The sequence below is a fragment of the Schistocerca serialis genome, chromosome 10, assembly GCF_023864345.2.
Source record: "Schistocerca serialis cubense isolate TAMUIC-IGC-003099 chromosome 10, iqSchSeri2.2, whole genome shotgun sequence".
Taxonomy (NCBI): Eukaryota; Metazoa; Arthropoda; class Insecta; order Orthoptera; family Acrididae; genus Schistocerca; species Schistocerca serialis.
Window position 1 is genome coordinate 215,313,986 of NC_064647.1, and position 26,807 is coordinate 215,340,792.

Sequence of the window (26,807 nt, forward strand, 5' to 3'; positions counted from 1 at the left end):
GGCTCCTTTGAAAGGACACAGCAGACTTCCTTCCACATCCTTTCCTAATCTGGTCGGACCAATGACCTCGCTGTTTGGTCCCTTCCCCAAAATTAACCAACCAACTATGTTGTCCATCGGAAGATAATTTCTGCTTCAACATTTCTTGCATACAGATATGTACACTAGTGAGGACATGTTAGACATGCTACGTTTATATGACGAATGTTAAACAAATCCTGTCAAATTGGGAATGGAAAATAGCCTGATGAAACTTTAGTTGTATCCACAAAAACCTCGATTCCCTATGCACATTTGAAATACCTTTCCTGAGACCCATCTGATGCCAGAATCTAGCGTACGCTGTAGTTCCATATACAAAAAGTTATAGTTGATGTTATAGATATATCATGTGAGAAATGGGGTTTTTTCTTAGTAGTGTACACATATCTCGCTGCTTATAGCGATGGAATTTCGCACCAGAGCTCTGCATGTAATAGCCGATTCTGATCGCATTGTTTTCGAATTTTAGTCCATTTCTCGGACTCTTTTGTTAAAGTTTTCAATGTCGATACTGGGAAGTGGCCTATCACAGTAACTGTCTTTCCAAGAGGTGTTGAATGCAGCTATTAAAAGTATACAGATATATTAGAAAATATACGGAAACGTTCACAAAATAAACGTCTTACATGACTCAACCTGTGTGTGTAAATGTGTGTGTGCATGTGCTTGTGTGTGTGTGTGTGTGTGTGTGTGTGTGTGTGTGTGTGTGTGTGTGTGTGTGCGCGCGCGATTGTGTTATACGTCTCCTCCTAACCCACTAGACCCTTCTCAACAACACTTGCTACATATATCCATTACTGTCAGGCGACAATCACTGTCTTTGGCAAGAAACACCTATCAGAGTTCAGGCCAGTTCCGGTCACCAGCACCGCCCTCCTTTACTTCACACCATTCATGGACAAACACATGGACCAGAGCATTAACATACTAATTTATGGTTCGAAGGTGACAGCAGATCATTCACCTGTCACCCCAATGCACATCCATTCTTGGCAGCTGTAGCACCTCATCAGACTCTGAGTGTTCCAAACCAGCATCAGCAAAATTGACATCAAATTATTTGGTGAAAATAGTGTTGTGAGGGCAGAAGATGGAGCAGGCAACTTGTTAGATGATGTTTCACAAGTTGAGGTAGGAATGGTTCAAATGGCTCTGAGCACTACGGGACTTAACTTCTGAGGTCATCAGTTCCCTAGAACTTAGAACTACTTAAACCTAACTAACCTAAGGACATCACACACATCCATGCCCGAGGCAGGATTCGATCCTGCTACCGAGGTAGGAACGCAAAGTGCAAGTATAAATGGAACAGCACAGCATCAGCTTCTCACAGAGATGCCATCTTTGGGGTACAGTGCTCAAAACCACAGAGTTGGAGTAAGCATAGTCACTGGTCGAAATGTACACGCATCTTGCTTAGCAGCTGCGCACCACATCATCTTGTGGCAAACAGTCATGCTCCATATTTGACAAATTATCATATAGTTACAGTCTCCAGTGAATGTTTTCTTCTGGTGAAAGCTGAAAATTTCTGAGTCCTTCCTTAGACAAAGTTTGGATTGGAGCTTTCAGTCAATGGTTTGACAAGGGCAGTGTCATCTCTACACAGAGTATGTTTTAGCAACCTTAAGGGGTTTACGAAGGTCAGTTTCCATTTTACAACACTTATTTGTAAATGTGAAGTGTTCCAGTCATCTTTTCGTGTTCTGTTGCATCAGATTTATGCAGTATGAGAGAACAACAGAGAACATTCCAATTAAACTTCCATTACAGAATTCTGATTGTATTTGCAGGTTTGCCACTATGTCACAGCAAAAAGAAAAGGTCATATATGTACACACAGGTCTTGCAGTTCCGGCAAATTACGGGTATGTGGTTTGTGGAAGGGAGATGGAGCCCGATTTTGTCCCATACGTTTTCAGTCGGCTTCAAATTAGGCGAATTTAGTGGCCAGGGCGTCAGTATCGGACTCGACCCACTGTAGCTCAAATCTGTCCACGGACAGTTGTCCTGCTGGATGGCGCCATTGCTGTGGAGGATGACCCTAACAAGGAAGGGATGGCGGCAGTCAGCAATAATGTTCGCGTATCCCAGAGCTGTCATGGTGCCTCCCATTACTACGACAGTCTTCAGGAAAGCACTAGACAAGGTCCCCCATAACCTAATACTGCACCCTCTGGCCTGTGTTGGTGGCGTGGTGCATGTTTAGAGTAGCGGTCCCCCTGGACGACGGACTCTACCATAGTCCTGGTTTGACAAAAAACGGGCAGAGAAGTTGGCAGAACACGAAATCTTATGTTAGAAATGACGCAGGAATTAATTTGCAAATATCTTTTGACTGTTGATGTGGAACTGTCGTGCTACAGCTGAATAAGTTAAACACTCGGGTCGCCACTTCGTTACATAGACCACTGAGCCATCTTTATACGTCGCGTGTTGTGTGTCTATGGAGCAAAGTAGTGGATAAAATCCACGCTATTACCATAATTTACTGCATATCCATCTCTGGAATGGAGCCCTGAAGCGCTCGCACCGAGCTAAAGCGCCGAATCTGTTTTCATTTGGCCGACGTTTACTGCCGACCTGCGGGAGCCGGCCTGTGTCCCAGTTACGGCAGGTATAATAGATGCCGCCATTATAAAGAAGGAGGAAGTGGGGGCCTGAATGTCCTCCAGGGCAGGTCGACCTGTCTGTGTGTCTCACCGGTCGCAGGCGATGCCCCACCATTAGAAGAAATAAGTCCTCATTTAAGTTATTCGCAACAGCAGTTACTCAGACGGTGGCTCAGTGGTGAAGAGCAGACTTGGTCCAAAGGCTTGGATAGAACCAGGATTTTTATCTGTGTCTTGTCACTACCTCCATACCTGACAATGATAGTTAATATGAAAAAGTTAAGTAGCACTAAGGACTGAAGTCCATATTAAACCTGAAGTACGGCTAATTTAGAAAAGTAAGCCCCTTATGTAGGGAGAAATCAGTGCTTACCGGGAAATATTGTAAAATTGTCATGTTACTTCATACGGCCACGAAACCTGATAGCAGTCGACAAATGAAAAACTTTGAAGATGGCATATTGTATTTCGTTGTATTTCATTGTTTCCGTACTCTAATTTGCGCGTCACGACAGTATGCCATTTCTTGGCAACAAGACATTGAACATTTATCTCAAACACGTCACTCTTGGTGCGATACTCTGTCATTAAATGTCGGTTAACGACACATGGGCGTAATGCTCTTCAAGATGGGTTAACATCAACGACGTTGTTCTGGAATGTTGTGTGTTTGTTCATAATGGTGCAGCGGTTAAGGCCGTGGAGTAAGAGAGCAGAAGAAAGAATGTTCACACCCAGGTATAGCTAATAGTATTCCATCTTTGTGTTAGTAACAGCAGGAGTGGCCGTGCGGTTCTAGGCACTTCAGTCTGGAACCGCGTGACCGCTACGGTTGCAGGTTCGAATCCTGCTCGGGCATGGATGTGTGTGATGTCCTTAGGTTAGTTAGGTTTAAGTAGTTCTAAGTTCTAGGGGACTGATGACCTCAGAAGTTAAGTCCCATAGTGCTCAGAGCCATTTGAACCATTTTTTTGTTAGTAACATACTCTGGGACTCTCTTATTAACGTAATAAAATTGTCACAAGTTGCCTGTTGGCTTCTGTCACCGACTCCTCTGGCGAAATTTGTCTGACGTTTTCGTCAAACAAGTGTCGTCCGTAAAACCTGAGACGGATACCAAGAGGCAATTTGTCAACAAGTCGCCACGAGATCATTGACCATGTTGAATACAGGTGTTCTGCAGTATTCGATGTTATTTAGGTACATAACAGTCTCTCTCAGAAGTGTGTTCCATTCTGCGACTTGCACGAAAGATCAAATTAGTTCGTTTCCCTGGCAGAAATAACATTTGTAGTCTTCCTGGTCACGAATATTTAGTTTTTTTTTTTTAATATGTCACGATTTCAGTGGATCGATTCACATACCAGAGAACCTGGTGTTTTTCACGGCTTAGAGGGTCGACTGCTATCGGGTTTCATGGTCGCACTGAAAAACAAGAAATGGCTCTAAGCACTATGGGAATTAACATCTGAGATCATCAGTCCCCTACAATTAGAACTACTTAAACCTAACTAACCTAAGGACATCACACACACCCACGCCCGAGGCACGATTCGAACCTGCGACCGTAGCAGCCGCGCGGTTCCGAACTGAAGCACCAAGAACTGGTCGATCACAGCGGCCGGCGGTCGCACTGAGAGACACGTTAAACTGACGTCACTTACAAATAAGCCGCGAGTAAAACTAAAGAGATCCTATAATCTTTCGGAGAACTACACCATACTCGGCGAAAGTGACTTGTTTGATCACGGATATTCACTCACGTGTCGCCTCTATCTGATAGAACGAGGTATTGTTGCCGAAACGTGGAGGTGCAGGACTCCCTTACGTCTACAGCTACATAGATACTCCGCAAGCCACTGTACTTTCCTAAAATTCTCCTAACAAACCAAAGTCGACCATTCGCCTTGCCTGCCACAATCCTCAACAGCTATTAGTCATCTCCTTTACTGTTCCGCTTGCAAATTGAGGTAACACGACTGTCTATATGACTCCGTATGGCCCCAATTTCTCGTTTCTTATCTTCGTGGTCCTTAGGCGTAATGCACATTGTTGGCAGTAGAATCATTCGCCACTCAGCTTCAAATACCTCTTCTGTAAACTTTTTCGATAGTGTTCTTCGAAAACAAAGTCGTCTTCCGTCCAGGGATTCCATTTTGAGTTCCCGAAGCATCTCCGTTGCACTTACGTGTTGTTCGAACCCACCCCCCGGCAAATCAAGCAGCCCTGCTCTGAACTGCTTCGATGTCCACCTTCAATTCGCCCTGTTATGGATCCCTAACACTCGAGCAGTATTCAAGAATAGGTCACACCAGCCTCCCATACGTAGTCTCCTTTACAGATGAACCACACTTTCCTAAAATTCTCCTAACAAACCAAAGTCAACCATTCACCTTGCCTGTCACAATCCTCAAACGATCTTCCCATTTGATATCCCTTTGCAACGTTACGCTCAGGTATTTAAACGACGTGGCTGTCTCAAGCATGACCTCACAAATGCCGTATCCGAGCATTATAGGTTTGTTTGTCCTCATCCGCTTTAACTTACACTTTCCCACATCAAGGGACAGCTGCCGTTCATCACGCCTACTAGAATTTTGTCTCCTTCATCTTACATCTTCCTACAGTCACTCGACGTCGATACATTACCGCTCACCATAGCATCATCAGCAAACATCCATAGATTCCAGGCCACGGTGTCCGCCAGATTAATTTTATGTATAACGCGAGCCAAGGATTTCACCCAGCTTCGGCCAATCAAAGCGGCAGAATAATTTTGTCTTCCATCGCGCTTTGCGACAGTAGAAAGCAGTTACTTCGTCAAACTTTTAAGTGAATAATGGTTTTAATTTTTTAACTTGCATTTACTCCACTGAGGGTGGTAGCACACTGACCTAATCTGGGTTTGCAGTATACATTATTTACGACAGGTTGTTGTACCCTTTACTACTTGTGCCGAGACAGCACTATTTGTGCACATGCAATCGAACAACATGTCTGCCGTCTTGGATGCTAGTTGCACTGGACGATTGATATCTTGGACTGAATTGAGTATGGTCCTACGCAACGTATCGAGTCCATACTCATACGGAACTTAGGGAATGTCGACTAATGCAAGCCGCAATAACACAGAACGATAAACTGCATGCCTGATAGCTCCTAATCCTGCCATTTTCGGTTCTACCAATGGTGGTAGGCGTTTCCCCTTTCAGCAGGCGTAATACTATCTTCTAACATGATCTTTGTGTGAGAAACCCACTGCGTATACTTTGGTTATAGCCTACTTAGCATGTAGGCGTCGTTAATCCTGAATAGTAAGGCGGCTGTACTAAATACGCACTCATTTGCAAATCCTAATATATAGTACATTTAATGACAAATTGACGTTTGTTTTATGACGCATTGAAGGTGCAGGAATTAATAATCAGAAATGGTGAAATTTTAGTATAATATTGAGGGTTGCATACAGTGGAAATCAAGGCGTTGCTCTTACGTCAGTGCTTTACCGGCTTCCTTCCTTCGCACTGTACTGCCACAAGTGTGACGTAAATGACAGCAGTGGCTCCGCGGTCGCTTCCCATTCGCCGATCCACCATACTAGAGTGTGCAGGAGAGTAAAGCTGTCACATTCTAAAGAAGTGGAGTGCCTATCTTGCATTTGTAAAGGGGCACTGGCGGGGTGCAAATGGTCGACTCTCAGGATGAGACGGCCTCTAACTAATCGAGGATCTGTGAGACTGTGCATGGTGTAACACGAAAATTACGTCATGTAGTATAAACAATAGCTAATACGCTTCATATGAGGATGCTGGGGAGGTAAGGAGAGGGGCAGGGATATCTAAGGAAAGTTCGATACCATAGTCCGCACTTAAAAGCAAACAAAATGGTTGTGTCCTTGTTTATTTCAGCTCCACTGTGAGAAAACATACGTGCACCATCAAACTGAAACTGAGCTCAAAGTCGTTGTTCTGTCTCTGTAATAACAAAGCGTGTTATTTACGCATTCTTTTGGTCATGGCAACTACCGTGTTTCAGCTAACAGCGAGTTGTGCAGCTTGTCATCATTTTCTGCAACTTTATCGAAGACTGCTGCAAATTTATTTCCACAATTAATTATCATTTAGAGAATACACTTCATCCGTTGTAGTGTAATCACAGATTCAATAATATGTCGAGCCCGTATGTATATCAACATAATTTTAGACAGTATCTGAATGTAGATTAAATATGGAAATAAAACTACAGTAGTCTTCAACAATGTACACACGAACACTCACACCATTTTATTCTATACTGACCGATACCTTTGGAGCGGCCAAATTCTACAAAAAAATATGTAGTAAATGTTGTAAGGTTTGAAGGAGTTAATGGAATAATTACCTCGAAATGACCTTGAACCCTGTTTTCAATATCAGACCAAGGTAATTTTTGCAAAAGGTAACACCTATGTTTTATTCCGTATTCGTATTTTACGTAAAAAAACGCATTGTTAGCAGGGAATTTTTTTTTTTTTTTTTTTTTGGAAAAACCTGTGGTTTTTCGCCAGGGGAACTTTATTGTAACCTTCCAAGGTTACCAATGTCCGCAGAACGAAACGAGATCGGAAAAATTTTCAATGGACATCTTGTGTGGTTCCTGAACTCTGTCCACTGGTGAAAGTTTCGTGAACTTGAAATGGTCTTCAAATTCTTCAGTACTGATTAACCCGAGAGCAAATACCTTCGTCATCACCGGAGCCCAATGTGCAGATGGCGCAACACTATTTTAGAAAATTACTGAAGGCGAACTGAGTGTGGCAGCTGCTGTTAATGCAGTCGTTACTGCAGTAATATCTCGGCTACGTGGATTAAGAAAGTTACGTTAGCGTAACAGAAGATGGTGGACTAAACCTGGGATTTTAAGACGTGACGACGGCTGTCGGGATTTGTACAGTATGTTACACAATGAACTGAGGTCTGAGGACAGGGAATCATACAAAAATTCTCGGAGAATGGGCGGGACAGAATTATTGACATTGTTTCTCTTAGTAGGCCCGAAGCAAAACACAGCTATTCGAGAATGTATCCCAGCTTCAGAGAAGTGAGTCAGTACCTTCACATAAGCCTAGTGTTACTAAGCTGCTGCACGTTCAGCGCGTACTTGTACTCTTGTAACTAATTTCATAATTTTCTTTAGGTTGCTTCTAACACCGAGGTTTCTAGCTAGTGGAGAAAGCTGCAGGAGCCCAATGTTTTCATTCAGACTATATGGAAGCACAGTATCGTCAGTTATTCCTAAAACTTGTGACCCAGTTTACCAGTACTTGAAGGATCCATACATGAAGATATGTTGATTTTTTTTTAATTTCTTCAGAACATGGCCAAAATACGTTTATGTACTAATACATTTAAATAAGCTGAAAAGGACAAAAAGGAAACCATTCTTGTCCAGATATGTTGCTTTCAGCAAGAAACGTATTTCGGGGAGTGGGTGCATTCTGAGTGCCTATGGAACAAGTTTTTTATGCAGTTTTATGTGTTACGTTTCATTAACTGTCAAAATCCATTCACTCCGCTAACGCTGATAGAAATAGCAACGATTCTTTAAAGTGACTTTCTTAACGATTTCAAAAAAAAGAAAATGTTTCGGGGGACGGATGTATGATCCATCCTTCAGCTTTGCCTTAGCGCGGGCACTATCACGTAGTGTTATAGTTTGGCAATTTTATTCAAAACGTAGCTCTACATTGTAAAAGTTTATGTTAAGAATAAAACTTTACAATTTATAGGCCCAACCTGTTTCTGCCCTACCTGACAAATTTTCTGACAGAATCAGTGCACGTCATAAATTATCACTTTGAGTTGTTGGTGGAAATTATGTCTAATATACGGTGAGTCCAGAGGTTAAGGTCATAATTAGTTTTCAGTTGAAGCAGTATGGAAGTCCCATTGGCATACGTACGTCAGATTTTCCGTCCTTCAAATGACATCACTAGAAATTGAATGGAAATATGCATCAAAACAGTTTCAAGACATGTGTAACTTTCCAGATTGTCTTGTGCTTTAGGTAACAGCATTTTTTTACTGGCACTTGTTGATGCACAGTATAAATATACATGTGTGGATGTAGGTTGTAATGGGAGGGTTGCTGATGGAGGAATGTTCCAGAACAGTCCACTCTTTGAAATTCTTACTGATGCAGAAAATGTAATGAACGTTCCTCCACCAGAAACGCTATCAGGAACTCAAATTGTAGTGCCGTATATAGTCGTAGCTGATGTTTTCTCCCCTATATCAGCATATAATGAATCCATATAACAGATATCTCACACAGTAGCAGAAAATATTTGATTACTGTTAGAGTAGTGCAAGAACAAATTCTAAAAATGTTTTTCAAATACTGAGTAAGAGGTTCAGGATTCTCCTTTAGAAAATGGAGCTACCTGCAGAAAATGTTGAGAAAATCGCACTGTCTACTTGTGTGCTACGTGGGTTTTTCTTGGACACTTGTTGGAATAGTTATGTTGGACAATCGGGAAAGAAAGAAGACACAAATCAGTGTGTCGTTATTCCAGAAGGATGGCAGCACAGTAATCTGAGGGGCATAGGAAGATGAGGCTAACACAAGACAGTTAAAGAAGCTAGGAAAGTGAGGAACACTTTTCAGGAATATTTCAGTACGACTGGGTACGTCAGTGCTGATACAGTGCCAAATCTTGAATATAACTTTGTGAATTATGATTGACAAGTTAATATGGTTTGAGTGTGTCGTGTTGCGTCACTTCTGCGTGGTTGGTGGGTTCGCTACACGATAACAGGCAGGAGTACCAGTTTCTTTGGCTCTTCAATGTGTATGTAAGAATTATAGGAAAAATCTATATAAAACACAAATGTTCGTTCGTTCCAAATCTCTGAAAGATCATCAGTGGTTGCTTCGTTATTTCGATATAACGTTGCATTAGAACATGCGCTCGTTTTTATGCATCTGTTTTTAAATATATGTAATACAGATATAAATATGTAATAACTGTCTTTTTTGGACGAATGTGCTATTTATAGTAGTGTTGAAATTTTGGCACTTTGTGTTCTTGATTGTTATATGTAATATACCTTACATAACAGATACAGTATTTAAAATTATTAATTTGTTCTATCGGTTTTCCGTCAATTATTACTTTTTCCCGTATATGCTCCTCGCCGTGGAATGCCATTTCCTGAGTTTGGAGCCGGTCGGTGTGGCCGTGCGGTTAAAGGCGCTTCAGTCTAGAACCGCGTGACCGCTCCGGTCGCAGGTTCGAATCCTGCCTCGGGCATGGATGTGTGTGATGTCCTTAGGTTAGTTAGGTTTAAGTAGTTCTAAGTTCTAGGGGACTGATGACCACAGATGTTAAGTCCCATAGTGCTCAGAGCCATTTGAACCATTTTGAACCTGAGTTTGGATATTGTCGTGTCATAACTAGTTCCTACTTTGGGCAATGACCGAATAGCTTTCTGTAATTTATCTATCTAGTCAGTTAAGATTATTTTATCAACTAAAAACCTGATTAAAAACTTTTTGGTAAACATTTTTGGAAACAGTGATCAATAGAGTATTATATTTTAACTAATCACAACACTTATGTCTCAGTAACATAGGTGACCGGTTTCGATTATGTTTATATAACCATCTTCAGACCTGTGAATTAATTTTAGAAAATACTAGAGACCAATCTTAAATTAAAATGAAAAGTGTCTAATGACGACAAAATTTTAACAAGATAAAATAAAACTTATTATACTCATGGCTTCCTTGGAGGAGGGTAGGCGGAGCTCTCCTCAGCTGCTACGAAGTCAACTGATGGTTATGAGTGCTGCGCACGAACTTAAATATGCAGAGGCTCCGCCTACTTCCTCTCACACTACTTCACAACTGCCAATCAGCGTTCATAATATGACGCTATCGTCAAAGTATAAAAGTACGAAATACACTAATAACATAAAATTGATTCATGTAAAATGTCTGATTAACAGATATTTAGTATGTGTAAAACTTATTTATATTTTAGATAAAAACGGTAAACTACGATGTGTAATAACTGAGCCCTCTATGGGTAACCTTAATACTATTACAGTGTCAGTTAAATCAAAGATGTAAAAGTCCTTGGAGTTGTGGTATATATCGATTATACCGAGTCGGCTACATCACAATTGCATCTTTGATGGATGTTGCAGAATCGTCTTACTTTAACTATAATTTTCATAGTGACATTCTTTATAACAGTAGTGTAGCAGCCAAGAGTACGTTCCGCATTATGTATGTCTGAATAACTGATGAGACCGCTGATTAAATATTTAGAACTCATCGATCTAATAGTTTTTATAATAATCATTTTCAATTTAATAAAAATTTTATATGTTGTATAGCATATTTTTCATATTGTAGGTTCTGCTCTACTGTTCATAGCTAGCCCATTCGTGTAAAACTAGTGAGTAAATTCCATAAAACGTCATTTAATATTGTCTAATGATGTGACGTTGTTCAGTATGACAGCAATACTTGATCATCACATCCAATTCAGCCTTGCGACTGTAAACTGGTCGACCATTAACAGTAAACAAGAATAGTTGTGGGCAATTGACAGAACCATGCGGGGTTCGCATTGCAATGTGTTTTGCATATCTGTGTCGTCCCTCTCTCATAAATGGGAAGTTTCAGTAGCCAACCAGATTGACTGGAAAGTGTGGAAAGCATGCTTACATTGAAATAGTTATTGATTTAGAAATAGCGCGCTTAGAACAGTCTTCAAAGCCAAGAAAATGGCTTCAAATGGCTCTGAGCACTATGGGACATCTGTGGTCATCAGTCCCCTAGAACTTAGAACTACTTAAACCTAACTAACCTAAGGACATCACACACATCCATGCCCGAGGCAGGATTCGAACCTGCGACCGTAGCAGTCGCGCGGTTCCGGACTGAGCGCCTAGAACCGCTAGACCACCGCGGCCGGCTCAAAGCCAAGCATCTCATTTTAATTTCGCAGATATAAGTGTGGGATGCTCGGCAAACAATACAGTCATATAAGGCAATACCAGTCGTCGGCTACTGATAGAGACGTGTGTGTGTCGCATTGTAAAGTCTTCCATCTCTTTACGTAAAATGTGCCAAATGAAAAAGAGATTGGCAGGAATGTACGTTTATATAGAAAGTGTATTGACAGGGTAGTAGTTATCGATACAGAAGCAACTCACTGAGAATTCATCGTCAGTTACATCTGTTAAATGCAGCAGCCCATATGTTGGAAACCCGGCAAGGGAAAACACACATAGCGAAAATGGAGAAAAGGGAAGGTCGAAAGATAGCCAAAGGGACGGGGCGAGCGAGCAGAAAGGGCTCGGAAAATTTCATCAGATTCCCTATTGTTGTTTCAGGCGGCTGGGATCGAGGTTGTAACGAGGCACCCCCAGTTTCTGCTCGCTATCGTTACCACGGCGACGACAAAGCTGCTTCTAAATCGAATGGCTCTGAGCACTAAGTGAGGTCATCAGTCCCCTAGAACTTAGAACTACTTAAACCTAACTAACCTAAGGACATCACACACATCCATGCCCGAGGCAGGATTCGAACCTGCGACCGTAGCGGTCGCGCGGTTCCAGACTGTAGCGCCAGAACCGCTCGGCCACCAGCGGCCGGCTTCGAAATCGAGTTACGTGCCATGTCCACAGTCACCCCTCTGTTCCTGAGTGAGTGAGTGTGTGTGTGTGTGTGTGTGTGTGTGTGTGTGTGTGTGTTTGCCTGTGCTTACATTGTAAACAAAAACATTTGCCTGTAATCACTGAGCCCCAGCGAATCAATAAAATCAAATACCACAGTCTGAAATTACGAAATGGTAGAAGTATACTTAGACGCGGAATGGAAATCTCAAACTCGAGTACGCTAGGTCAACAAACTCCGCCCTTTACACTGATTGTGCAGAACAGCTACGGGGTTTTGGAGCGTAATACTGGCCGTACATGCGAGTATAGTGTCGTCAAATTGCCGGTTCAGAGGGCGTTCGCCGGCCGCTGTGACCGAGCAGTTCTAGGCGCTTCAGTTCGGAACCGCGCTGCTACTACGGTCGCAGGTTCGAATCCTGCCTTGGCCATGGATGTGTGTGACGTCCATAGGCTAGTTAGGTTTAAGTAGTTCTAAGTCTAGGGGACTGGTGTCCTCAGATGTTAAGTCCCATAGTGCTCAAAAACAAAAAAGCACCTGGACCAGATGGTATCCACTCGGAAACACTGAAAAAACTAGCACCGCAGATCACCCCGTTCCTAACAACGTTACTGAACGATGCCTTACGGCTGGGCAGGGTACCTACAGTATGGGAAATCCTCCAAAGCAGTCATTATTAAGAAATCAGCGGACAGGGATCCTTCAGATCCAAAGACTTACAGGCCAATATACCTAATAAACACCCTAGCAAAGATTCAGAAGAAGCTACTGTGTAAGCGCCTGCAAACACACAGAGCTCTCAGGGGTATGAGCCAACACCAGTTCGGCTTCAGAGCGGGCAGATCAACAGATGAAGCCATCAACCAGGCCCTGCACATAGTTAACACCACAAAACAGAAATACGCCATGGCAATAATGATTGACATTGCCGGAGCATTTGATAATCTTTGGTGGCCAGCACTGTTTCAGAGGCTAAGACATCTGGAGGTACCGCAATCACTGTACAACAGTTTTCTGGACTACTGTAAAGACCGAGTAGTCGAATGGCAGATGGACAGCCGGAAAGTAATTAAAAGAATTACCAAAGGCTGTCCTCAAGGGTCGATCTGCGGCCCCATCTTCTGGGACATAACAATCGGACCCCTCCTACAACTTCTGGATGGGGATGACAGGTCAGACGGAATTGTCGCCTACGCAGATGACCTATTAGTTGTAGTCACTGCAAACAACAGAGCCCAGTTAGAAGAGAAAGCCAGTGGATTACTACAAACAATTACTCAGTGGTGTCACAACAACAATCTCAGGATAGCCGAAAACAAAACAACATACACTTTACTGAAAGGATCACTCCAAAGGAATCCTTCAGTTAAAATTGGGGACACAAACATCAAACGAGCACGCATTACGCGCTATCTTGGGGTACACGTAGATGAAAAATTGAATTTCCACGAACACATAAGGCTAACAACAGACAAAGCAGAAAAAGTACTCCACAAACTGGTGAGGCTAAATTCAAAACAGTACAGACTACCTCTACCAGTCATACGTACATACCACTGTGCGCTCTTCGAATCAGTACTCAGCTTTGCAGCTAGCACGTGGGCACATAGACTGAACGTGGTCACCAACAAAGCATCCGTCAGACGAGGGCAGAGAAGTGTCCTACTTAGGCTATCTGGAGCCTTCGCCACCACCTCAGCAGATGCACTGTGTGTGGTGCTCGGAATATGCCCCATAGATATCACGATCAAATACAGAGCTGCAAGGTATTGGTTAAAGGTGGGGAGACTAGATAAGGTACACACAATAACCGGTGTGCCCATAGAGACGATACGTCACCTTAAAAATTGGCGTTTGGATACATGGCAAGGTGAGTGGGATGTAAGTGATAAGGGACGTAGACTGCACAACTTCCTCCCTGACATAAGGGAGCGGTTGAGAATGAGACATATCGATCCCAGCCGCGGTATGGTACATTTCTTAACCGGGCACGGACCTTATCCCACGCACTTAAACCGCGTGAGTCTGAGGCAGACACCTGCATGCACATGCGGGGAAGAAGGTTCCCCAGAACACACTGTCTTTTTCTGCGGGCAATACGCGAACAATAGACATACACTACACTTAGATTACACAGATACAGACATAGATATATACGCAGCAATAAGAGACGAAGAACAATGGGCACAATTAAACGCACTGACAAACAGTATTTCAAAAACAACACATGAAGAGTATATGCGGACACGACGTCACAGACATGCCTATGTGCAGCGTAACAGAAATCTCCAGAGAATGGACAGCGATACCCACAGTGACAGCGAAAATAGTGACAATGAGGAGGAACAGGAGGAGGAAGCTGAGATGTGACAATAAATAAGCAAATTGCTGGCAATCTAGCCAAGAAAACACCAAATGCTGTACATGGATGCGCACCTAATGTAGTTAATACACAGGATTAGTAACAAATAGGATAAGAAACATTTCTCTACTAATAACCATTTGTGTGTGTGTGTGTGTGTGTGTGTGTGTGTGTGTGTGTGTGTCTGTGTGTGTGACTGGCGGTCAACGGCTCGATGAAACCATTCCGAGGTATTCACCGTCAGTCACACTCGGTGATGGTACTAACAAATCTCTCATCTATCCTATCTTCTTTTTATATTCTTCTTAAAAACAACAAAATTTTATTTATATTTCAACCTCAAATTATTCTTATTTTGAATAATTCTTTGTAAATTTTGTAGATAAAACAAAAGGAAAGAAAACTGTAAAAAGATGAAAAACGAAAATTGTAAGATGTACGACCTGTTTTAAACATCAGGTAACAGGTCTATAATTTGGCAATAAATAAATAAATAAAAATAAAATAGTGCTTAGAGCCATTTGAACCGGAGGTCGTTCTGTGTCTACTTTTAGGACTTGTAGAAGGGAGAGAGCACATAATACGAGTGTTGTTCGGAAAGTAAGGAACGATCGATCGCGAAATGGAAACCACGGTGAAAATCAAAACTGTTTTCTTTGCACATTTAGCTACACCTTCCAGGTACTTCTTTACACAGTCGCCGCTCCGCCTTACACATTTTTCGGATTGTTATACCAAATCTTGAGTGCCATCGTCATAGAAGTCAGCCACCTGTGCTTTCCAAATATTCTTTACGCTGGTGTATAGAGCGTAGCCTGCGCCGAAGTGTTGTCTTCGTACCCAGCGTTTCCTTTGAACAGAGATGACACACAGGACGAGCCAGATAGGGCTGTGTTGTGGGTGATCGGACACTTCCCATCGAAAACGCTGCAGGAGCGTCTTCACTGCCCCTGCAGAGTGCGGCTGAGCATTGCATGAAGGAGAAAGTGCGTGGCAGTTGTGTTAGGTGGGCTGCATTCATTAAGGCGAAGCCTCTCTGCAGGCCCTCCTACTTTGCAGGAGACGTTGTTGTTCTAGGCACCTTTACTCACTCACAGTGAGCTCACAACTAAAGAGAGCGTCTTGATGCGATTGACGGGCATACTAGAGATATGACCCAAAACGTTTGTGAAAAGACTCGTCGGATTTTCACAGTGGTTTCCATTTTGAGACTGATCGTTCCTCATTTTCCCAATACCCCTCGTAATATGAATAGAACCCATGCCCAGAATAGCATCCGTTATGTCTGTTCCCTTTTATGATGATTTCAGTTCAGATGTGTAAAGAGAAAAGCTTCGGAGATACTTGTATGCAATCTGGTGAACAGTTGCCTGATGTCACTAAACATCTACCTTGCTTCGAGACTTCTTCAGTGCCTGTGTGTTTTCTATACATTAAACATGGATCGGTACACATTTCCGGAATACGCAGAATTGCTCCTTACGAATGGCGAACGTCGAGGTAACGGAAGTCCTGCTAGCAGGCTGTATCATGATCGTTTTCAGCAACGTTAACACTTAATCGCACAAACTTTTCGCCCAAAATTGTCCGCAGTTCGTGGTCTCGCGGTGGTGTTCTCGCTTCCCGAGCACGGGGTCCCAGGTTCGATTCCCGGCGGGGTCAGGGATTTTCACGTGCCTCGAGATGACCGGGTGTTTGCGTTGTCCTCATATTTCATCATCATTATAAAAGGGGAGAAACTGGACTGAGCAAAGGTTGGGAATTTGTACTAGCGCTGATAACCGCGCAGTTGAGCGCCCCACAAACCAAACATCATCATCACAATCATCATCATCATCGCCCGCATTATGCAGCGGCTCCGAGAAATACGGCGCAACGCTGCACGTCCGAATTTGAAGAAGATGTACTGCATCGCGTTGAAGAGAACCCGTCGACAAGTACTAGATGAATTGCGCTTGCGATGAGAGTTAGTCACAGTAGTGTCTGGGACGCTCTGCATGAGCAACAATGACAGGGTACACCCTATGGGTCCAGCCGGTTTTCTACAATATTTTGCCTGCTGCACGTGACTCCTCCACCACTGGATCGACACATCCCTGTTTCTACGTCGAGTTCTGTTCACAAATGAATGTACGATCACCTGAGACTGTGTTCCGAATTCGGGAAACAGCCATCTCTGAGCATACGAAATCCTGGTGCTAACCATGTTCGTGGATATCAGCAGCGGTTTGGTATTAACGTGTGGGCAGGTTTTCTGGGCGGCCATGTAATTGGACGATACTGCCTTCCACTCAAATAACTGCAACTGTATACTCAATGAAACGTATTGGACCCGTTCTTGGAAGCTGCGCCACTAAATGTCGATCAGGAAATATTGTTTAAGCTCACTTCCAGTTCGGAGACATCTCAACAGATGATACGGCGAAAGCTGGATGGGCCGAGGCGGTACAATTGTGTTGCCAAAGCGGTCGCCGAATTTAAGTCCTATGCATTATTTCCTGTGGGGTCGTATGCAACGTTTAATTTACAAGATTCCTGTAATGCTGGCACGAGTTCTGGCCGCTACACTAGAAACTGAGGAGACATCAGGTGGGATAGATAGTTCCAGAATATAATCGCAGGTACGAAGTGCGTCACAACGTTGGTGATCTCCACATCAGGTCACTGTTGTAATACACCAATCGAGTTCGGTACGTACAGTATGCTGGGTTGTATTTGCTTTGGAATGATTTAAACACCTAATACAGGGCTATTACAAATGATTGAAGCGATTTCATAAATTCACTGTAGCTCCATTCATTGACATGTGGTCACGACACACTACAGATACGTAGAAAAACTCATAAAGTTTTGTTCGGCTGAAGCCGCACTTGAGGTTTCTGCCGCCAGAGCGCTCGAGAGCGCAGTGAGACAAAATGGCGACAGGAGCCGAGAAAGCGTATGTCATGCTTGAAATGCACTCACATCAGTCAGTCATAACAGTGCAACGACACTTCAGGACGAAGTTCAACAAAGATCCACCAACTGCTAATTCCATTCGGCGATGGTATGCGCAGTTTAAAGTTTCTGGATGCCTCTGTAAGGGGAAATCAATGGGTCGGCCTGCAGTGAGCGAAGAAACGGTTGAACGCGTGCGGGCAAGTTTCACGCGTAGCCCGCGGAAGTCGACGAATAAAGCAAGCAGGGAGCTAAACGTACCACAGCCAACCCTTTGGAAAATCTAGCGGAAAAGGCTAAAGCAGAAGCCTTACCGTTTACAATTGCTACAAGCCCTGACACCCGATGACAAAGTCAAACGCTTTGAATTTTCGGCGCGGTTGCAACAGCTCATGGAAGAGGATGCGTTCAGTGCGAAACTTGTTTTCAGTGATGAAGCAACATTTTTTCTTAATGGTGAAGTGAACAGACACAATGTGCGTATCTGGGCGGTAGCGAGTCCTCACGCATTCGTGCAGCAAATTCGCAATTCACCAAAAGTTAACGTGTTTTGTGCAATCTCACGGTTTAAAGTTTACGACCCCTTTTTCTGCTTCGAAGAAAACGTTACAGGACACGTGTATCTGGACATGCTGGAAAATTGGCTCATGCCACAACTGGAGACCGACAGCGCCGACTTCATCTTTCAACAGGATGGTGCTCCAGCGCACTTCCATCATGATGTTCGGCATTTCTTAAACAGGAGATTGGAAAACCGATGGATCGGTCGTGGTGGAGATCACGATCAGCAATTCATGTCATGGCCTCCACGCTCTCCCGACTTAACCCCATGCGATTTCTTTCTGTGGGGTTATGTGATAGATTCAGTGTTTAAACCTCCTCTACCAAGAAACGTGCCAGAACTGCGAGCTCGCATCAACGATGCTTTCGAACTCATTGATGGGGACATGCTGCGCCGAGTGTGGGAGGAACTTGACTATCGGCTTGATGTCTGCCGAATCACTAAAGGGGCACATATCGAACATTTGTCAATGCCTAAAAAAACTTTTCGAGTTTTTGTATGTGTGTGCAAACCATTGTGAAAATATCTCAAATAATAAAGTTATTGTAGAGTTGTGAAATCGCTTCAATCATTTCTAATAACCCTGTATTTAAGTGTTAATAGAAGTCCGCTGGAGTGTCCGAGCGGTTCTAGGCGCTTCAGTCTGGAACCGCGCCACCGCTACGGTCGCAGGTTCGAATCCCGTCTCGGGCATGGATGTTTGTGATGTCCTTAGTTTGGTTAGGTGTAAGTAGTTCTAAGTTCTAGGGGACTGATGACCTCAGAAGTTAAGTCCCATAGTGCTCAGAGCCATTTGAACGACTTTTTTTTGTTAATACAAACAAATATGTTTAAGTGACGAATAGATGTTTCGTCATGTTGAAAGCTGGATGTCTATGATTATGCTATGTGTATACACAGACTCTGAGTCCGAGATACGTAACTGGCCATTAAAATTGCTACACCTAGAAGAAATGCAGATGATAAATGGGTATTCATTGGACAAATATATTATACTAGAACTGACTTGTGATTACATTTTCACGTAATTTGGGTACAGAGATCCTGAGAAATCAGTACCCAGAACAACCTCCTCTGGCCGTAATAACGGCCTTGATATACCTGTGCATTGAGTCAAACAGAGCTTGGATGGCGTGTACAGGTACACCAGCCCATGCAGCTTCGACACGATACTACACTTCATCAAGAGTAGTGACTGGGATATTGTGACGAGCCAGTTCCACGCCCACCATTGCCCAGACGTTTTCAATTGGTGAGAGATCTAGAGAATGTGCTGGCCAGGGCAGCAGTCGAACGTTTTCTGTATCCAGAAAGGCCCTTACAGGACCTGCAACATGCGGTCGTGCAGTATCCTGCTAAACTGTAGGGTTTCGCAGGGATCGAATGAAGGGTGGAGCCACATGTCGTAACACGTCTGAAATGTAACGTCCAAAGTGCTGTCAATGCGAACAAGAGTTGACAGAGACACGTAACCAATGGTACCCCATACCATCACGGCGGGTGATACGCCTGCGATGACTAATACACGCTTCCAGTGTGCGTTCACCGCGATGTCGCCAAACACGGATGCGACCATCACGATGCAGAAAACAGAACCTGGATTCAACCGAAAAGATGACGTTTTGCCATTTGTGCACCCAGGTTCGTCGTTGAGTACACCATCGCAGGCGCTCCGGTCTGTGATGCAGCGTCAAGGGTAACCGCAGCCATGGTCTCCGAGCTGCTAGTCCATGCTGCTGCACACGTCGTCGAACTGTTCGTGCAGATGGTTGTTTTCTTGCAAACGTCCCCATCTGTTGACTCAGGGATCGAGACGTGGCTGCACGATCCGTTACAGCCATGGGGATAAGATGCCTGCCATCTCGACTGCTAGTGATACGAGGCCGTTGGGATCCAGCACGGCGATCCGTATTACCCTCCTGAACCCACCGATTCCATATTCTGCTAACAGTCATTGGATCTCGACCAACTGGAGCAGAAATGTCGCGATAAGATAAACCGCCATCGCAATGGGCTACAATTATCAAAGTCAGAAACGTGATGGTACGCATTTCTGCTCCTTACACGAGGCATCACAACAACGTTCCACCAGGCAACGCCGGTCAACTGTTATTGGTGTATGAGAAATCAGTTGGAAACTTTTCTCATGTCAGCATGTTGTAGGTGTCGCCACCGTCGCCAGCCTTGTGTGAATGCTCTGAAAAGCTACTGATTTGCATATCACAGCATCTTCTTCCTGTCGGTTGAATTTCTTGTCTGTAGCACATCATCTTCGTGGTGTAGCAATTTTAATGGCTAGTAGTGTGATTCTATCGCGGGTTGTAGCGAGCGTGAAGTGTTCGAGGGGAGTCACAAGTGGTCGGACGCAGGGTGGGTTGGAGAGAAGCCTCGCGACATGAGAGGTCGCAGCCTGCCATGATGGTGGTGGTAGTAGCCACGGAGAAGTGTTAATTGAGGATTTGTTGGTGATTTGCCTTCTTGCTGCACGTAGTTGCTGGTTGCTTGCGCACTGGAGGGATTTTGTCAGATTTTCGTACGCAGACATTGAGAGGAATATTCTTATCTCTGTTGTGGGCAGAGAGGTGTTTATTCAGTATAGACATTGTGGAATAATTAAAAGTTTGTCAGTGTTTGAATAATATAATGCAAATATAATAGAGACTTTATTGGTTACTCTCATCCTGTTTTACACCGTTTAAGGGTAGTTGACAAATCCCCTCCAGATTATTCACTTTCTATGTATGAAAACATAGCAGCAATTGTCGCAATTTAGTCCATGCATTGCACTCTGCATGGGTCGATGTATTGCTTTTGAAATATTTTAGCTTGTTGCTGATCACGCACTTGCAGCGAAAAGACGAGGTAATTTATTGCGCACAAGAGCACTGCAGAAAATTGAAACGCTCAAGAAATTTTTTAAAACTCACTGTCAGATATCTTTATATTAATTTTCTTTCCTATTTCTGTTTCTTTTTGTTTTCAATCAGAATTCCAATACTCTCGGAGACGCACATGTTCCTGTACCTTTTACAAAATAATTACACAGTTGAGTTTCACATTATGAAACTCTGTTGGGTATATACACTCCTGAAAATGGAAAAAAGAACACATTGACACCTGTGTGTCAGACCCACCATACTTGCTCCGGACACTGCGAGAGGGCTGTACAAGCAATGATCACACGCACGGCACAGCGGACACACCAGGAACCGCGGTGTTGGCCGTCGAATGGCGCTAGCTGCGCAGCATTTGTGCACCGCCGCCGTCAGTGTCAGCCAGTTTGCCGTGGCATACGGAGCTCCATCGCAGTCTTTAACACTGGTAGCATGCCGCGACAGCGTGGACGTGAACCGTATGTGCAGTTGACGGACTTTGAGCGACGGCGTATAGTGGGCATGCGGGAGCCCGGGTGGACGTACCGCCGAATTGCTCAACACGTGGGGCGTGAGGTCTCCACAGTACATCGATGTTGTCGCCAGTGGTCGGCGGAAGGTGCACGTGCCCGTCGACCTGGGACCGGACCGCAGCGACGCACGGATGCACGCCAAGACCGTAGGATCCTACGCAGTGCCGTAGGGGACCGCACCGCCACTTCCCAGCAAATTAGGGACACTGTTGCTGCTGGGGTATCGGCGAGGACCATTCGCAACCGTCTCCATGAAGCTGGGCTACGGTCCCGCACACCGTTAGGCCGTCTTCCGCTCACGCCCCAACATCGTGCAGCCCGCCTCCAGTGGTGTCGCGACAGGCGTGAATGGAGGGACGAATGGAGACGTGTCGTCTTCAGCGATGAGAGTCGCTTCTGCCTTGGTGCCAATGATGGTCGTATGCGTGTTTGGCGCCGTGCAGGTGAGCGCCACAATCAGGACTGCATACGACCGAAGCACACAGGGCCAACACCCGGCATCATGGTGTGGGGAGAGATCTCCTACACTGGCCGTACACCACTGGTGATCGTCGAGGGGACACTGAATAGTGCACGGTACATCCAAACCGTCATCGAACCCATCTTTCTACCATTCCTAGACCGGCAAGGGAACTTGCTGTTCAAACAGGACAATGCACGTCCGCATGTATCCCGTGCCACCCAACGTGCTCTAGAAGGTGTAAGTCAACTACCCTGGCCAGCAAGATCTCCGGATCTGTCCCCCATTGAGCATGTTTGGGACTGGATGAAGCGTCGTCTCACGCGGTCTGCACGTCCAGCACGAACGCTGGTCCAACTGAGGCGCCAGGTGGAAATGGCATGGCAAGCCGTTCCACAGGACTACATCCAGCATCTCTACGATCGTCTCCATGGGAGAATAGCAGCCTGCATTGCTGCGAAAGGTGGATATACACTGTAATAGTGCCGACATTGTGCATGCTCTGTTGCCTGTGTCTATGTGCCTGTGGTTCTGTCAGTGTGATCATGTGATGTATCTGACCCCAGGAATGTGTCAATAAAGTTTCCCCTTCCTGGGACAATGAATTCACGGTGTTCTTATTTCAATTTCCAGGAGTGTAATTTGTAAGACGTATGTATATTTGGTAAGACGTACAGAAACACGTGCGTAGAGGTTTACCTTATGAAGCCGTGCTGAGTACGTAGCTTAAAAGACATTCAAAATCAGGTGTGCTGTGTTTCATCTATGATAAAATTGGAATTATAACAAAATACAAAACCAAACAGGAATTAAACGTCTGCTACGAACTATATAGAAATCGATTCTCAATTATCTGACTGCAAGTTTAAAATGGACTCTCTAACGTCTTCCATCGACAACTGCTCGCACTCTACTACTCGCGATTATAATATCTCAGAGTCAGAGTCTGTGTATGCACATATCAGATTCACAGATGTACAACTTTCATTGCTTCTTTCGAACTGTTACCTAATCATTTTACTGACTCGCACCTGATTCAAATCCTCAAGCAGAAATGGATGAGTTACGCATCTGAATTGAAACAGTCCGCAGAACGGAAACGGTAAGTCTCCAGACATGGGTTGCTATTCAGAAAAATGCCTTCTCACTCGCCTCTATACGTCCTAGAAGTTTGTAACGGGAGCTAGGGAATTTCGTAGGGCTTTGGTTCGCCCCGTATGTATGTGAAACATACGTGACATATGATTACATGGTCGGATATGCAGGCAAAAAGCTTGTTACCTTATGCAATGGGCAGTAGATACCGTACTGTCAACACAAGGCGCCTACTCTCCTTCACGCTCAATGCAAAACCTCCAGCGAATCCAAAGTTCTTAAATTCATTTAGAAAAAAATTCATTTGGTACTCCGCACACCCACCAATGCACTGTGTGGCGTACTTCTTCATCAGAACGGAACTTCTTTATTCGCATTGCGTCTTTGAGTGGTCCAAACATATGGAAATAACCAGGGGCAAGGTCTGGTGAGTATGGTGTATGACGAAGACACTCAAAATGCAGGTCTGTGATAGTTGCAACTGTTGTACGGGCAGTGTGGGGCCTTGCATTGCCAGGTTGCAAAAGGACACCTGCTGACAGCAATCCACGTCGCTTTGATCTGATTGCAGGCCGCAGATGATTATTTTGTTTGTATGATGCACTAGTGATAGTGGTTCCCCTAGGCATGTAATGCTCCAAAACGACGCCTTTCTCTTCCCAAAAAAAAGTCAGCATACATTCCCTGCCGATGATCCTGTTCGAAACTTCTTTGGTTTTGGTGTTAAGGAATGGCGCCATTCCTTGCTCGCTCTCTTCGTTTCCGCTTGGTGGTAGTGAACCCAGGTTTCGTCGACAGTAACGATTATTGCAAGGAAGCCATCACCTTCTCGTTCAAAGCGCCGAAGAAGTTCTTCACAAGCATCAACACGCCGTTCTCTCATTTCAGGAGTCAGCTGCCGTGGCACCCATATTGCAGACACTTTGTGAAACTGCAGCACATCATACACAATGTGATGTGCTGACCCATGACTAATCTCTAAACATGCTGCAATGTCATTCAGTGTCACTTGCCGGTTTTCCTTCACTATGGCTTCAACTGCTGCAATGCTCTGTGGAGTCACAACTCGTTGTGCCTGCCCTGGACGAGGAGCATCTTCCACTGGAGTCACACCATTTGCGAACTTCCTACTCCATTCGTAGGCTTGCTGCTGTGACAAACATGCATCACCATACTGAACCTTCATTCGTCGATGAATTTCAATAGGTTTCACACCTTCACTACGCAAAAACCGAATCACTGAAAGCTGTTCTTCCCTGGTACAAGTCGCTAGTGGGGCGGCCATCTTTATACTGATACTGCGACGGTATGTGTGCATCTGCACTATTCTGCCACCTACAGGCCATTCTGCACGCTGTTTGTAGCACGCTTTCCAACTTACAGGATAACGGTGCTAAATTTCGATTTGTTATTACAAATTTAAGGTTTCCATTTGACTCACACTCGTACGTTGCACGGAAGGCCCACGGAGATAAGACTCGAGAAATTGCGGCTGGTAAGGAGGCATACGGTCAGTTATTTTTCCCTCGTTCTGTTTGCGAGTGGAACAGATCGGGAAATGTCAAGTGGTGTTACAGGTATCCACCGCCACGCACTGAGAGCACACGTGAGGCTCAGAGTGCTGCAAACGCTTGCGGACTCTCAGCCGGGAAGCGAGATGTGGCCGGTGGTGGTCTCTTGGACACACCTGGGAGCCATTACCTCGCCGCGTGGCCATCACACGGGCTCCCTTGGCGACTTGCCAGTGCGATGGCCCGTCTCGTGCCTACGGGAGTCTGTGTCACTGTGGAGCTTTCCTTCCAAATGTGTAGATGGAGCGAACGTTCAGCAGTTCGATTTCGCGACGAGCTCTGTAGACACTATGCTCGTTTTTGCAGCGCAGATGGGTCTCGATAGCAGGCCACCTTAACAGCTGGTGATTCGAACTCCAGAGAGTTTTCATATTCCGCGTCGCCTTTCTGTGAGCTATACTCGTTTATCTACAGAAGTGTCCAATGAAAAGAAGTCTACGATATCTGAAGCGTACACACACCTACCTGTTTCATTACCCATTGCGCTAGAATTCACTACGCTTTCAAAAACCAAGATGTTTTGATTGGGTAGAAAATCCCCCACCCCCTCCCTCATACTACACACACACACACACACACACACACACACACACACACACACACACACACACAATTTCACTACATTATTTCGTTCAGTATAACTAAGTGACTGACAGCTATTTGTTTACAAGACAACCAAACTTGGCATAAGCACAGCCGACCGGTTAAAACCAATACCGGTATTATAATTCTGAATAACCTGTATTTTTTGGCATTTGTCTGTTCTCGGTTATAACAGGTGCTTTCTCTTTTGGTTTTTCACTAGTAACAGAGCAAAGAAACCGAAATATCAATTAGCGATAACAGTGTAAGTAGGCTGTTTAGGTTTTTTATTGGTAACGCCACCTCTGTATGAAAATCACTGGCTGTGCTGTGTGCAGTCTGTGGCTGCTTTGCATTGTTGTAATACTTGCCATTGTAGTGTTAGGCAGCTGGCTGTGAACAGCGCGTAGCGTTGCGCAGTTGGAGGTGAGCCGCCAGCAGTGGTGGATGTGGGGAGAGATATGGCGGAGTTTTGAAATTTGTCATGAACTGCTATATTTATATATGATGATATCAAGGTAAATACATTGTTTGTTCTCTATTAATATCTTTCATTTACTAACTATCCCTATCAGTAGTTAGTGCCTTCAGTAGTTTGAATCTTTTATTTAGCTGGCAGTAGTGGCGCTCGCTGTATTGCAGTAGCTTGAGTAGCGAAGATTTTTGTGAGGTAAGTGATTTGTGAAAGGTATAGTTTAATGTTAGTCAGGGCCATTCTTTTGTAGGGATTATTGAAAGTCAGATTGCGTTGCGCTAACAAAATATTGTGTGTCAGTTTAAGCACAGTCATGTATAATTGTTTAAAGGGGACGTTTCAACAGTAGTGCTTAAATTTGTCGTCCTTAAATAAACGTTTCTTAGGGGGGGTAGGACGTCAAACGAGCCGACTTGGAGCAGGAGAGGCACCACAGGACATTTTATTTTCTACTGTCTATACTTTTACAAATAAATTCATAAAACTTTGTCAGCATGACCATGAAGGATTCTGGATTCACACTCATAGCAGTGCAAGTTCAAAAACATAACAAAATAAATTTTTTTTACAATTGAAATTTCATCATTTTTTCGCTTACTATTGGCTGCAATTGTTGCTATAGGTACATTTTTCTTCACAAGTAACAGAGTATCTGTGATGAATTTTGCACAGCATACAAACCATACTTACAGGTGCATGAAACTCTAGAATTTTCCAAATCTATTAAAAACTGTGGTAAAAATTGACGTAATTAAATATAAAATTTGATGTTTTTCTAAACATAAAGTTTAAAACGTAACAGCTCATTCATTTTTTCATAAATTAAATAAATTCTAGAGTTTCAGACACTTGTAAGTATGGTTTGTATGCTGTGCAAAATTTATCTAACAGTCTCTCTTACTTATGAAAAAAAGTGTACCTATAGCAACAATTGCAGCCAACAGTAAGTGAAAAAATGATGAAATTTCACATGTAAATAATTATTTTGTTATGTTTTTGAACTTCCGCTGCTACGAGTGTGAATACCGAATCCT